General features: G+C 43.2%; 1 protein-coding gene across 4 annotated transcripts in view; it reads right to left on the bottom strand.

Annotated features, from left to right (window-relative positions):
- The window catches only part of AFF1 (ALF transcription elongation factor 1), a 187507-nt gene that overhangs the window by 124953 nt on the left and 46251 nt on the right, over positions 1 to 16303 (bottom strand). The window lies entirely within an intron of this gene.

Raw genomic sequence — 16303 nt, 5'->3', positions numbered from 1 at the left:
TGGCGTCCGCCGTGAAGGTACAGGCCTTGAGAATCCTGTTGGCACCCTCCAGCAGTCGTCTATTGTTGTTGGGGAGCAATTGGATGAGTCTCCTTGTCCATACCACTGCAGCTCGTGACACCGTGGAGGCGATGGCTGACGCTTTGATGGAGGTGGCTAATGCCTCGTGAGCTCTCTTGAGTATGGCTTCACCTTTCTTGTCCAGTCCATCCTTAATGTTGCCATGTCCATCTTCGGAAAGCAGACCTTGAGACTGCAACGCTGCCACTGGTGCGTCTACGATGGGTACCTGTAACAGCTCATCAGCAAAGTTAGAAACCACGTAGATCTTTTTTAAGGCATGAGGGACCTGCTTACATGCTGCCGGCATGGACCATTCAGCCTTTAGCTGACGTTCAAAAAATTCAGGGAATGGGAACACTCTAGCTTTGCTTTCTGACCTGGGGAAGAATTCCCTGTTCCCTTTGGGCCTAGCCTTGTGTCCCTTAGTCTTTGCCTCCTCCTCCTCCTCCCCCTTCTCGGCTTCATTTAAGTCCAGAGCTGAGAGGGTTTTTGATAGCAGATATTGGAAATCTTCCATCTGAAAAAGTCTATTGGGCTGGTCAGGAATATCACTATCAGCCTCCTGATCATCTTCTGATAAAAATTCCCCACCCTCAGATTCCTCACTGAGGGACTGCTCTTCCTCCCTCCACCTGGGGGATGGGTCTGGCACTTTACTCTGGGGCTGTTTTCTGGCCACCTTGGTGGGCCACGAGCCCCCCTGGGGACTTCTACTAGGAGCCTGGGGCACCACAGTGGCTCTGGAGGAGGATGGACTAGGCTGGTCTGAATTGCAGAGGTCCAATATTGCAGCTCTGACGGAGTCCCTAATAGCCACCAGCATCTCTGGGGATAAGGGAGAGGAAGAGGCAGCAGCACTTACTTGGTCTTCAGGAGTGTCAGCACTGAGACTCTGTGCAGGAGTTGCTGTTCTGTGTTGCCTATCTCCCGCCGGGAGGTTGGCAAGCACGTCTTTGCGTTTTGGCGGGAAAGCACTGTCTGCGGTTTTTCCCGCCGATTCTGAGTCCTGCGCCGCTGCGCCGCTGTCCTCTCTCTTCCTCCTGCGTCCCGCGGCTTTCTCCGGCTCCCGGTCAGTTGTTCGGGGCCGTTTTCTGGCGGGCTGATCTGTAGGTGACACTCCTCCACCGGGGGTCCGATCATGCCTGCGCGGCAAGTCGGAGCCGGTCGGGTCTGCTCCCGCCGCCGGCAGGACGGCTCCAGGGAGGCAGCCCTCAGCCCTCTCCATGAAGGAATCTTCGGAGTCCGATGACTCCCTTGTCTCCATAGAAGCTTTCTCTCTCCAAGATATGGACAGAAGTAAGGTAAAGGATAGAAAAAGAAAGTATAGGTAGCAGAGCTAACCTAAACTAGAACTGCTCTCCCCTGAGGCAGGAAAAGAACTGAAGACCAGGGGGTGGTCCCACCTACAAGAGGAAGAAGTTTCAACTTCCTGCCTCCCTGATAGGACGGTGGGAAACACCCACAGATGTCCTCCTGCCTCAGAGGGAGAAACTGTTTTTTCATCCTTCTTCCAGTTTTTCTTTACCTAACATACGCAAAAAGCAAGCAGTATCGGCTAACAGCAAACGATTTAAAATTAAAAAGGAATTCATAATGCTTTCCCACAAATTAGCCACCATATAATATTGGTTTCTTCTAGCTCAGGAGGATTCGATTCAAACCACAGAAGTGGAACTCCCAGGCTAGTAAACAGAACACCCAGCACAACTCAGTTCCAGTTCAAAGAGCCTACCCAGCAAGCCTAATCAGAGGACATAAAATCCTCAAAAGCTTCTAGCAACTATTTAAAAATACTTTATTCAATTGCTTAAAGCAGCATTTCCCAGTCTGTGAGTCCTGACTCAAAATTGGGCTGCAAAGCCTGTGAATGTGGGCCCCAGGCGTTTGGAATGTTAATGATTTGTGTGTGCTCTTTTTAAAAAAAATGGGTCACCATATGAAGTAAATTTGGACTTGTGGGTCACCATACCAAAAAGAGTGGGAACCACTGTCTTCAAGGAGCATGACATTTTGTTATTTTTTAAAACGGCTGTTCCTCCCACTGATTTAACAACATTTTGCAAAATAGTGCTAACGGGATTCTTATAGCTGAATTACAACTAACAGAGACATTATCCCAAAGGAACAGACCCTGACTAAGCCTGGATGCCAACTATGTCCCCACATGTACTTAATGCAAGATTACTACAGAGCCTAAGAACTAATGCCACACTATCAAAGGTCTGTTCTTCTGCTCATTCTTACCATTGTACATGCCATCATCTGCCAACAATCGCCTCCTGCTGTTTATATAAGACAAAGAAAAAATGCACAAAAATTGATATAAAAATGGCAATATTCCAAAAACACAGGGGGGAATGTTACAGTCTCCTAGTGTGCTCAGCTGCAGAAACTCATCATTCTTCCCAAAAGAAACTCTAAAAATGGCTGGATTAGAATTCATCAACTGGTGTGATCGTATCACCAATGGGTGAAACAGAACAGAAGCTTTCCTTAGCTGCCACAGATGTTCAATTGCTTCACATAACTGAGTTAACTTGCTATCAAGTGTTCTCCTCGCATACACTCAAGCAACTCAATCACAGGACTTAATCTCATCAGCCACACCTTCTCTGTCTCTTTCATTTGCTCCTCTTCCAATGTAATATATGCCATCATGTGCTAAGAATGGCCTTCTGCTCTCTGCACTGAAAGAAAAAAAAAACAAGCCAGTCCCTATGCAAAAGAATAAATGGGCACAAATCTGACATAAAAACACAATATACAAAAATTTGAGTAATTATATACCACCTTATATCCTCAGATTCAAGGCAGCTAACAAAGGACCCCAAACCATCATAAGTTTCTAAAAGCAGGTGTAAGTGTATATGTACCATTTAAACACACACTTTAAAACACAGCCAGATCTGCAACAGTTTCCACTAAATGCTCTCTGGAATAAAAATGTCTTATAAACCTTTCCAAATGCGGCAAGCGAAAGCATTCTCCACATCCAAGCCAGTAGGCTATTTGGGAGGAACGGACCAAGCCCCAGAAAAAGTTCACAGCCTAACTCTTGTCAAACGGACAATCCTGGAAATGGGTACCCCCCAGGAGTTTTGCCGCTTAAGCGGCAAACAGGAAAAACTAGTGGGCGAACATTTTATACTTTCAAAGAATTTTGTTGCTGATCTAAAAGTTTATTTATTTGTTTACTAGCTTGATACCAGCGCTTTGCTATGGTATTTAACTACTTTAAATCGAGTTATAATACTTATGGGTATGTAACACTTTTTGGTTTGTGAGGGTTTTTTTTGTTTTTTGGAGTTGGTTTTGTAGCATAATAGGATAGTACCAGAGCTTCACAAAGGTGTTTGAATAAAGCAATGCGTGTTATCCCTATTCAGGAGTCTTGTACCATCTTTCTTCAACTGTCTGCAGTTTCCTTTACCTGATTTTTACCTCAGAACACAGAGTTCCATAGCTGATCAATCAAGAGAGAGGGGGGTGCAAGCAGGCGGGAGCCTGACAGCCACACAGGAAAGCCAGGCCCACAGGGAGACTGGCAACCATAAGTTTAGGGGAAGACTAGGAGGTGCATTTTACCTCAGGACACATTCAATGACTCCCGATAACAAGTGCATACTGTTTAGAATGTGGGGGGTGAGGACCAATCAGGCCACATATGCAAATGACCTCTTGTTCCAACTGTCTCTGGGGGAGTATGAAATGTGGAATGTTGTGAGGCCCAATCAGCCCGCATATGCAAATTACCTATGCCAATTACCTTGAAAGGCTGGCCCAATCAGAGAAGAGTGGCCAAGCTAGCAGTGGGTGGGCGCGCAAGCAGGCAGCAGCCTGCCGGCCGCACAAGAAAGTTGTATCCCTTTGGGAAAACACATTTTGCCCCTTGTTACCCCCTTAGGGGGTGAATTTCTTAAAATCCTTTCTTCGTGGGTGTTTACATCATGAAAGGAATGTTCTCTCCAAATTTCATGTTTCTAGGTCTAGGGGTTTGAGCTGGGCATTGATGAGTCAGTCAGGACACTTGTCTTTATATATTTAGATTTACTTCATTCTCCTCAACGGGGACCTAAAGCTGCTTACATCATTCTCCTCTCCTCTATTTTATCCTTAAAACAACCCTGTGAGGTAGGTTAGGCTGTGTGTGTGTGACTGGTTCAAGATCACTCAGCAAGCGTCTGCGGAAGAGTGGGGATTCGAACTTGGGTTTGCCAGATCCCAGTCCAACGCGCTAAGCACTACACCAATCTGGATTCCCTTGAGTGAACTGATTTCACTCTTTATTAGATCTTGCTTTAAAATAGCTCTCCTCCCTACCTGTCTGCTGTAAACATACTAGTAAAAACATGTGCTTAACGAATTTACCCTCCAGTACTCCTTGTCATGAAAACTTATGCTGGAATGAACTGTTAATGTTTAAAAGCGCCACTGTACTCCTCTTTGGTTTTGTCATCGACAATTACAGAATGGTCACTACAATTATATTTTCAGAGGGGTGGATTAGTCTGTTACAACAAAAAGATAAACAGGAGCACTGGCACACTTTAAAGACTAACAACATTTTATTCCAGCATAAACTTTTGAGGACCTACTTCTTCACATACAATGAGTGAATTCTCACTACGTAGGCATTTTACATAGCAGAATAAGACTTATGAAATGATACGAAATGCAAATAATATAATTACATTCCAATCTAATCAAGGCAAAATACAGACACTGTTCACTAGTTATGCTAAACTGATTATCACATTCAGTGGATGGGGAATCAGAGATTTGTTGATATATTTATCACCTGAAATGAGTCACAAATCCTAAGTCTTTGCAGGGGAGGGAAGGGGCAGCATTATCTTGCCTGCTTTTGTGCTTTGCATAGGACTGTCACTCTGTCTCCCATTTCAAGGTTCTTCATTATTCCCGCTGCCGTAGTTCACCAGATGATCCTGTCACAATCTCTCAGCCTAACCTACCTCGCAGGGCTGTTGTGAGGATAGCATGGAGGAGGGAAAAATGGAGTGATAAGGGAGACAAACAGGATACATATAAAACATATTGCTTGTGCATATTCTCTCTTCCTTGTGCACATTCTAGATCAGTAGCTCTGTTAGTCAAAATATACAAGCTACAAATAATCTAACTACAGCTGGAAGCATCTCACACCCCTGCTGAGTGAACTTGATTACTCTTTCAATTGGATTCTGCTTTGAACTGGCCTCTCTTTGTAGCATGCGCGCGCGCGCGCGCGCGCGCGCACACACACACACACACTTTCTGTTGTGCATATAAACTGGGCCTGATGGCTTTACACTCTCATTCCAGCATAGTCAGAGCTCCCTCCATCTGATACATACATTGCTAGTCTTTAAAGTGCCAAGTGTTTTCGTTTATTGTGTATATGTTTCTGATAACTGAGAATCTACTTTGCTCCTCTGTCAAAGTGAGCTTCCGCCCACAGAAGCTTATGCTTTCACAGATATGTTTGTCTCTAAGATCCCACAAGCATTTTTGGTTTAGGGTTTTTTCCCCGCTGCAACAGACTAGCACAGCTACCCTACTGGCCTTTTATCCAAGTAACCTTTTATTTCAGATGCCTGTCCCATTTGTACATGGTAACTGTATCTATTATTATAAACTGAAACGGACCTGAATGCCAGAGAATGATCTGGGCTGCAGCACAGGGCCAAGGGAAGCTGTGCTCAGGGGATACCCAGAACTATTTTCTAAAACTCTGTCCAAGGGCAGAATGGTAGCTGAAGGTGCCAACCTTCCTTTTGCCTCCTCCCGTTGTTTTTGCCTGGGGTGGAGAGGGTGAGAATCTCCCTCCATTTTATTCTGCGTATTCCATTCTTATCTCCCCCATTAGCAGCTGCATAATGCATTCCTTTAGTTAGCAGCACCTCTGTTTCAGAAGGTAAGAGAAATAACCAGTCCTGGGTTTTGTTTTGTTGGCTCTTCCAGGCAATAGAACGGGAGGTGCTGATGGTGGAACTGAAAAACCACCTGATTCCCAGCAATTGCTGCTTACTTATTGCACAACTCTGTGATGGAAGAAGCAAGCAGATTTGTATGTGTAATCAAGCGCATGCCCAAGGTGTGCATGCATCAGGAGGAGAAGGGAATGGTGCTTGTGCAACTGCACCCCACAAACCAATGAAGCCTGCAACTCCTTCTTTGTACAGAAGCATACATAACAACACGGCATGACCAATAGCCCCTAATTCCCCTCTTCTTCCCTCATGCCACCTTAACAGCAAAGCTCCATTTCCGTACTTTGCAAATAAAGAAGAGATAAATACAGGTTTCTTCTGCAAACATGCTCAGCACACTGAAACCTTACCTAAAGGCCCTCTTCAGTGGAGTGCTATTATTTTAACTTTTAAGGACAGCTCTTTAGCTGTTGCAATAGTTGCACAAAACCTACAGGATTGTACAACACACTCTATACTTCCTATTTAAACGAGGCCAACAAAGAACAGATGGACTAGAGAAAAACTGCAGCAACTGTGTGAGCTACTAACTTTTATGAACTTATTTGCAAAAGGCTGTGGTCAATTAAAAAAAATTTAAAAAAAGAGATTCCTCTTTGGCTCGCATTAGCCTTTTCTACCTTGGATTGTCAACATGCCACCTTAGGGAGCATATTTGGGTGGAATAGCAGCATAGAAATGTTTTAAATAAACACATTGAAATGGATGTCTGATGGTGCTAGCCCAGGTATTTTGTCATTTTAAATCCCATCTTCTTCCAAGAAGCTCAATGCAGCATATACTTTGTTTTTCCTTCCTGTCTCATTTTGTTCTCACTACAACCCTGTGGTTTAGACTAAGAGAGTGACTGTCTCTCGGTTATCCAGCAAACCTCATGACAAAGGCAGAACCACAAGTGACAAAAGGCACAGATTGGACACTGGTCAGCTTCCCTCAAGTTTTGATGGGAAATGTAGGCATCCTGGTCTCGCAGCTTCGCTTTCCGGCTGCTGTCCAATGGACTTTTCAACTGTCACTTGTCCAACATTCCGCCAAGCTGCCTACATTTCCCGCCAAAACTTGAGGGAAGCTGACAAGGGTCCAATCTGTGCCTTTTGTCACTTGTGGTTCTGCTCAAAGAGTGGGAACCTGAACCTGTATCAATCCTAATCCAACACCGTAACTACAACACCACAGTGGTTCACTGTGGTTTACTTACAATAAGATCCTAAACAGAGTGACACCCCTCCAAGTCCATTATAGTCCACTCTGTAACTTCACTTAAGGAACACTTAACGCACAGTAACTAGCAAAGCTACAATACTAATAAGAAGGTAATGCTGTTTTAGGGAGATATTTTATTAAAGCCTCTTAACAGACCCGCTTGCTATACGCGCAAAGAAATAATTTCAGCCGCATTTTGCACCAAGGGGGAGAGACTTACTTTGGTTACGCCATGACACAAGGTTAAGGATTCGAACAGATACAGCCGGATAAACCCAGTCACCTTCGCTTCTTTCCTTAATACTTCCTGGAAAAGAACTGCAGACCAGATTCCAAGTACAAAGAACAGCTCCTGCCAGAACGCATTACAGGTATCCTCTGCACAGACTGTACCAAAGAATGCCCCCGTAAATAGTTTTACTCCTGTGGTTCTTGAAAGCTTAGGCTACAATAAAGTTGGTTAGTCTTAAAGGTGCGACTGGACTCTTTACTATTTTGCAACTACAGACTAACACGGCTAACTCCTCTTCATCTGAAATGTTACCTGTTAAATTATTCTAAGGTCAGTTGTCTTCGTGGGAATGACTCTCACCTGTGAAACAGAAGTGGTGAATATTCAGGATTGTGCCTCTTATCTCTGCAACTCATAATGCACAATCTGGTGTGGTAATAGTCCTCAATCTATTGATCCTAAACTGCCGTGCACGGTCCCTTGTAATTCTACACTATGTATCTTTTAATCATCTTTTCCCCTTCTCTTAACTTTTCCCCTTCGTTCTCTTCAAAAACAAAATTTAGAAGTTGGAGGAAAATTCCTTTGAAGTTCTTTGTGCTCACTGAAACCATGTGAAACTTTGCTTCTCTTCGTCAGATGCATCTTTACCATTTCAGATGAAGATGCAGTTTCAATAACCAAGTCTCTCCAAGGTATTGTAAAAACAATTTTAGAAGCCAAAACGAATAATTTATTTTTTTCCAAGTTAAAAGTATACAAGGGGGTCCATAATACACAGCAAAAGAAAGCTGACTTCTCTCTTTCCAATTATCAACAGCCTGAATGTGTTTCAATTACACGTTCTGAGAATAAAGCTTCAGCCTTAATCGGGGCTCTTTTCATAATCACCCTTGCTGTCTAGATTTTTGTCTAATGAGTGATTCCGCACACGTTGGATAATGCACTTCCAATCCTCTTTATAGATCATTTGGAACGGATTTTTTTGTGCGCGGAACAAAAAAATCCACCTTAAACAATTGATAAAGTGCATTGAAAGTGCATTATCCAACGTGTGCGGAATCAGCATTATCATACAGAGCTCTAACATTGTTTTATATGTGCTTGGCTTTCAAAGAAACCAAGGTCACCCCATTAACTTGCACTCAGTAAAATAGGGCCCCTTTAGGTGCTGAATGAAAACCTGAAAAAGCATTTCCGCTAGCCCCGACTTGTGCAGGACTAATAACCTTGGATCCTTCCCTCTGGGGCCGCCGTTTTACTGCAGTATCATTCGCAGGAGTGAGGCAGCAGTTTTCCTGAACATTAATCTCCTTGACGCCAACGTGAATTTGGGCCAAACCAAAGGTAGGGAAGGCAAAAAAGGGTGGGAGAGATGCTTAAAGGATTGCAGCTGGTCAGTGCTTCTCAGATCAGAGTCAACTACACCCAGTAGTTCAGCATTTACACATGTTAGCATGTTGGAACTCAAGCCCTTAGTAACCTGGTTGCTTCCCATCCAATTCACACAACTGTTTTTGAGGCGAGCAGGTTATGGGGTTGGATCCAGACTAGATTTTCCGTTAGCGGAAGAGGCACTCTGTCAGCAGAAGACAAACTTTCCTGCATCCTGCTGCACTCCACCAATCTCACCTTCAGGCTACTCCTGGGGAAAAGAGAGCTCTTGAAAATGGCACGAGGGGCAAACTGGGAGTCTGGAGGTAGAAAGGGAAGGCGGTGGAAATTACACCTCCCCTTCCGTTAGTGGGGGGGAAATCCCCTTCTGCGAGTGGAAAACCATCATGAGGTGCTTTTATTTATTATGTATTTAATTATTTAATTTGATTTCTGTTCCTCCCTCCCCACAACAGCAGGCTCAGGGCGGATTACATACAATATAAAACAAAGATATATATAGATACACACTTAAAAACAGAATTAAAATCACATAAGTATTATAAATATTTAAAACGTCTCAAAACTTGCAAAAACGGTTATCAAAATCCCTCTCCCTCTCTCCAATGTGGCATGCTTTGAATAAAATTTGGAGTTGGGGGGAAACCAAGTATTTTTCAGGATATGACAACTTTTCACCTTATCTAAGGGTTAACAGCACAAAGACATGATAACACCTGAAAGACAGACCAGCTCTTCAAGCCACAAAAATCATGCATATCACTCAAGGCACTTATTGCTCACACCTAAAAAGATAACAGGAAAGGTGTTTGTAAAAATAGGTTCAGAAATAATAAAAACAAATAGTCAGTGGGTAACATTTGCTCAATACAATAGCAACATGATGGCAACAATGTATGAAATATCGTAACTTAGAGTTGTAAATTTTATTGAGATTAATTAGAAGCCTTGGAGAATTATAATATGAAGTTAAGCAAGCCTACTGAAACTGTACTGAACTGTTCTGAAAACTTTATTGCTCCTTTTTATCTGTTTTCTTTCTTTCTTATCTGGAAAAAATAATAAAAAATATAATTTAAAAAAAAAGAAGAAGCAAGATTAGAGTTGAGTAGCCAAATTCCCTTCCAGTTACTGATCTTCTACTGCAGACCAACACAGCTACCCACCTGAAACTATCTGCCCAATGCAATAATGCAAAGGCCTGCACAATCTTGTCAACCGGCAAGCTAAACACAGCCCACTAGGACCTCAGAAAAGCTGCTGATTCTGCTTCCTGGAATAACAGTGGTTGTTGAGCACCTTAGAAATCCACCTTCCATGACAACAGGCTACATTCAACATAGTAGGCATTAAGCTAAGCGGGCCTGCCTAGACACAACATTCCCCAGAGCCCTGACCCAATGCAACAGTCTGACACCCCATCCACAGGTAATGAACTGGGAGGAGAGAGGGCGCAGCCTTGTTCCTGGAGAACAGCTTGTAGCCTGCTCTTTTGGCCCGCAGTAATCAGTCCAGCGCAGTGGATCAGTTCGGTCACCTTTGTTTCTGGCTATGAGCAGAACCACAAGTGACAAAAGGCACAGACTGGACCCTTGTCTGCTTCCCTCAAGTTTTGGCGGGAAATGTAGGCAGCTTGGCAGAATGTTGGACAAGTGACAGTTGAAAAGTCCATTGGACAGCAGTCAGAGAGCGAAGCTGCGAGACCAGGATGCCTACATTTCCCATCAAAACTTGAGGGAAGCAGACAAGTGTCCAATCTGTGCCTTTTGTCACTTGTGGTTCTGCTCTATGACTGCTTTCTAGCATTTTAGCAAGCTATAAATATACCCAATATCAAATCTGGTTTCCTTCCCGAAAGACACCTGGGTTCCACAGCCGTTTATACAAATGCAGTTTCCTGAGTGGGCAGCTTCTCAGAAACTGCACATTACAAAACTGCACTCATATTCAATACATGTTGAAATTTTAGCCAAACAGAAAAATAGTTATGTAGCATCTCCATATACGCAGCTTATACTCCTTAATGTTCACACACTAGACAACGAAGAGATACCTAAAATTCAGCAGAAAAGCAACAAATTTCCATTCAGTTCATGAAAACAATAATTCTGTGTGTGTGTGTGTGTGTGCGTGCGTGCACGCACGCACGCACACGTCTCCTCAAGTTTATCCTCACAACAACCCTGTGAAGTAGGTTAGGTTGAGTGTGTGACTGGCTCAAGGTTCCCCTGCTAGATTCCATGACAGAGTGGAGATTTGAACCTGGATCGCCCAAACCCCAGTCTGATACTTGAACCATTACACCACACTGGCTACACACACCCAACATCACACATGAAAAATAAAAAATGTTAACTGTTAACTGATTTGAGATTCTTGTGCTTTATGTTAAGGAGAGGGACAGTAATTTGAAGTTACTTTGCAAGAAAGTCCTCAAACATACAGTAAACCTAGGGTCTCATTTCAAGAAGTCTGGGGAACCACCAGGTTACGGGTCTAATTATATCCTATCTTTTTTTACATTTTGAGCAATGAAACAATGTGATTTTCCATGTCTTTAGGCACATGCTCCTACCTACTCACAGAAATACAGCAGCTGCTATAGCGATACTATGTGCTTTAGCGATGCTATGTGCTATAGCGATACTATGTGCTTTTCCCCCTGGGAAACAAAGCAGAACTGCATGGAACTCTTTTGATAAAGTTACAAGAGGGAGGAAAAATTTGCTCATATGAAGAACTAACGAAGTGCTGGACAGGAAGACAATTGGAACAGGGGGTGGTGGGACCACCCCATGCCCTCAACGCTAGTTTGAAAGACTGGAAAGTTCTAGCAACTAGGATGAATTTTGTATTCCAGCTGTCATGAGATCTCACATTGACTTCTCCTGCAATGCCCTCAAGTGCAATAGTTAACCCTCTTCTTTGGCTTTGGAAGTCATAACAGAAGGCACAATTTGTATTTCTACTTTTTGGTGTTCAGCGGATGGAACATGCACAACATCTGAATCTGACCTATATAGATATGGGGTGACTTTATTAACTGCATCCCTCCCCCCGCCCCCCGGGTTTCTCCCAAAGAACAGTATGGGTCCTTAGAATGCGCTGAGACCTCTGGGAAGTTTATAAAATGAATTTTACAACACATCATTTTGACTGCATTTACTGGCTTGGCCCATTTGTTGTTGTGCTTCCGAACAGGCTCCACTTCAGAAAACAGCCTTAGGTTGCATGCAGACATTGTCATAGAAAGTGGTTAGTTTTAACCAGTTTGTGACAGATCTAGCATATGTACCTAACAGAACACAGACTGTTTGTATACCCTAGTTAGACCACTGCTTGCCTTACTTTTCACCTCCAGGTACCACTCCCCAGGCACCAATCTGTGCTGCCTGGTGTTGCCAGACTGCTGGCATAGCCTCACTTGATATATGGCCCACATGCTATTGGTCAGCTGAAATAAACAGCTGTCCAATACCATGTGGACCAAAAGGTAGGGAAGTTTAGGGTGAGTGAAATCTCTTCTTTCTAAACAACAGACAGACTCCCTTCCTCTCCCATCTAAATATTTCACCCAACTCCTGAAAGTTTTAACTCTGAAACATAACGGCTTAGAACCCTGGAGTACATCCATGGGCATAAATATATGTACTCATACAGAGCAGCTTTCTCACCTGCCCAACATGGTGAGAAATCCCACCCCCTGGAATTTTGTTCCTGGGGCATTTCAGGCTGCAGGGAGTTTAGAAAACTGCACCCTGTGAACACAAATCCTTCTGCTCGTGGAAATACTCTGGGTGATCTAAGACAACAAATTTCTTACAGCTCTCCCTCCTCACTGCCTTTTAAATCCCTCCTCCCCAGGAGATGCTGAAGTCTCTGAAGCCCAACACCAGCGTAGGGCTGGGGCATGGAGAGAAGGCAGAGGGAAGTGGCCTGAAAGCATCAGGACTCAGAGTAATTCTACGCAAGATTCATGCAGCTGGAGAAGCAACGTTTTCTGTTGGACTGTTTCTGTCTCTTTATATAGGAGGCTAAGGGGGCAGTGCTACTGAACAGACTGGGGATTCTGAATTCAGTTTGAACAAAACAGATTTTAACCAGCTGGTGCAAAGCACAGCTAAGTATCCACCAACAAGCAGCCTCCATTCAGACATCACACTGAACTGGAGTTTAGCCAAACCATGGTTTATTCTGATACCCAAATACATCTTAAAGCATGTGCCATTTTCATTGTGGGGATAGGGAGGTCAAGCACAGGTATGTTGCCAACCCCCAGGTGGGTCCTAGACACCTCCCAGAATTACAACTGGTCTCCAGGTGACAGATCAGCTCCCCTGAGAAAACAGTTGTTGTGGAAGGGAGACTATATGGCATTATAAGCTGCTGGGGGTCTCTCCCTCTCTAAACTCTTCCCTCCCCAGGCTCCAACCCTCAAATCTCCAGAAATTTCCCAATCCAAAGTTGGCAACCCTAATTACAGCAGTGAGTCATCAACAGCTCTATTGGACTGATTACTTGGTTATTTAATTCACTTTAGCATCTACATACCGCTTTTCTCAGTAATGGAGATTCAAAGCAGCTTATAAATGCAAAAACACAATGCAAGGGAGCAGAAGGAAGAGAGGTGGCCTCCAAGAACAAGGCAGGTCTCTCTTTCAGTCTCTGCAAGCAGATCTTTCTTCCAGTTCCAAGCTAAGAGCCACAGCAGCTGGTCAATGTCCTCGGTTTCTTGGCTACATTTTGTTGCTGTTGAATGCAAATCCTGGAAACTGCTGTATTTTCCTCCCATCTTTATTGTTTGAGTCATTGGAATTACATAAACTTCATATTAACTGGAAATAAGGATCACGTCTATTGCAGAATAAGGATTCTCCCCACCCACCCCATATTACAGACTATCTCAGTGATTCTCTCTATTCCTCTTGCTATTCCACCCCTTCTTCATCTAGAGTTCCAGACAGTTTTAAGGGGTGGGTGGGTGGGAATCCACACAGCTTTTATGCAGGCTGAGCCATGAAAACCTCAAGATTCCCTTGAAGGATATTCACAATACAATCAGACTAAAATTATAGTCTTATGGTCTGTAGTGCTGCTTTTAGGTAGTATAGGAGATGAAAGGGCAAAGAAGAATGCAGACAAACCAAGCCTCCTTTACAATTTTGCAACTTAGAAGACAAAGTAAATAGGGCAGGTTTATTTAAAATGTCAAGCACTGTGTTAATGGTTCAATTCAATTCAAATACCTTTAATGGCACACAAAGAGCTAAGACAGCAAACAGGTCACTTATAAAATTACATAAAATATCAGAAGTCAATATATTTATACAAAACTTGTATGAATCTTAAGCACACCCACTAAAAACTCTGCATCCACTTTAGAAATCGCTGTATCATTATCCTTTAACAGAAAACGACAAAAAGATAGATTGTTCTGGTGTTCAATACGTGTGTGTGGTACTGCTCATTCAGCTATTGCCTTAACAGAAATCAAAATGGGAAAACCCATACTTAATATTGTTTCTCTGGTATTTAATTATTGCCCCAATATATTTTACCACAGAAAGGGTAATGGAATCATTTGTATCTGATAATAACCACGTCACCTGGCCACTCATATTAGGTGGTGTTCCATACTTTTAAGTAGAGGAATAATTAAACCAGCCCCCAACTCATTAAATATAGGACATATTTATAGGGAACGAGTTTTCACATTCACTAGAAAGTATCATCAGGATGAATGTACAGAATAAAAAGAGGGGGAGATTTTATTTTATTTTTAAGTTTCAGGATGGGATGGACAAGTCCCTAGTCGACACTCTGAAGAGTCATATAGAATACAGGATGTATTACAGAGTTACAACACAATCCTAAACAGAGTTAAACCCTTCCAAGTCCACTGAAGTCTATGAACTTAGAAGGGTGTAACTCAGATGCCTGATGAGACCTGATGGCTCTGACTGTTTTAATATTGTATTCTGTTTCTAGAGAGCCAGGGTAGTATGGCAGCGCTTATAGTGTCAGGCTAGGATCTGGGAGACCCAGGTTCAAATCTCCAATTCTACCATGGGAGCTTCCAGGGCAACCTTGGGCCAGTCACATTCTCTCAGTCTAACCTACCTCATAGAGTTGTTGTGAGGATAAAATGGAGCAAAGGAGAATGAAGTAAGCCACCTTGTTTCCCTATTGGGGAGAAAGGCGGGGAACAAACGAACATATTCTGCTGAGAATGGCACTGTTAATTGTTAGTTGGGTACCAGGTGAAAAATATTCAAGATATAATAAAGGAAACTAGAATTCATTTAAAAAATAGTCACTCTCCCTTTAAGAATGTAACAGGTCCCCTTTCTAGAACAGAGCAACCATTTCTGCCCGTTTGTTATCGCTGACTGTCAACATCAAGTTCCAAAATGGTATTTTTATTATAACCTCTGGGCAAATAAGCAGCCATCCAAGTCAGCAACTTGCTCCCATTTATGGTTTTTCCTCCTACCCATAATTTTAAAAGCAATTATCTCCCCCCCACTCCCTTTACATGGATCTTGCAATGGTCTCTCTTCCAAGGTACAGACCAGACTCACATATAATTTGCTTCAGAAATACTCTAGTCTGAGATGCTCCTAAACTGTTCACCAAGATCTTTCCACATTTCAAGACGAGTCTCAGGTATCGCAGTCTATGATGAGACCCCAGCTGTAAACCGCTAACCATGGGCCAAATACCGTTTTAGAGCAAGTATCCATTTCACTGCCCTACTTTAACAAGTGTGTGGAAAAAGGATTTTAGATATGATGAAGGCAACTTTCCCTGCCCCCAGCCCTTGATTTCTCAGATTTGTTAACACAGGAATTTTAAAGCAGAAAAAAAGTTTTTGTAAAACTGTAATTTCTCTCTTAGTAGACACTGACACTACATAAAATAAAAGCTCTGTCTTAAGTAAGAAAAACCAAACATATATACGCCTGAAAAGCTGTTGTGCTAATTACAGAGCACTGACACAAGCCTTAAACTCAACCACACGCATAGAGACAGGCTACATCACAAATAGTCTTCAAGGCCCTGATATTATCAGAAAGGAAAAGAATTATATCAGAAACATAAGCTGTTATTACCTGGAGCACAGTAGATACCCCACAAAGCACAGAGTTCCCAAAGTGAGGCCTTCAACATAGGAAGCCTTTCTGGCTTCCAATGTACCACAAAGCTTCCGGTGCCTCCACAAAGCCTCCTGGGGCCTCCACTAACTGATTCCAAGTTTATCCACCAGTTAGGGTTGCCAGCCTCCAGGTAGTGGCTGGAGATCTCCTGGAATTAGAACTGGTCTCCAGGCCACAGAGATCAGTTCTCCTGGAGAAAATAGCTACTTCGGGGGGTGGACTCTATGGAATTATGCCACGCCAAGGTCCTTTCCCTCTCCAAA

Source organism: Eublepharis macularius, chromosome 10 (genome assembly GCF_028583425.1).
Source record: "Eublepharis macularius isolate TG4126 chromosome 10, MPM_Emac_v1.0, whole genome shotgun sequence".
Lineage (NCBI taxonomy): Eukaryota > Metazoa > Chordata > Lepidosauria > Squamata > Eublepharidae > Eublepharis > Eublepharis macularius.
Note: the sequence above shows the minus strand (reverse complement) of the source record. Positions and strands in the feature narration are given on the sequence as shown.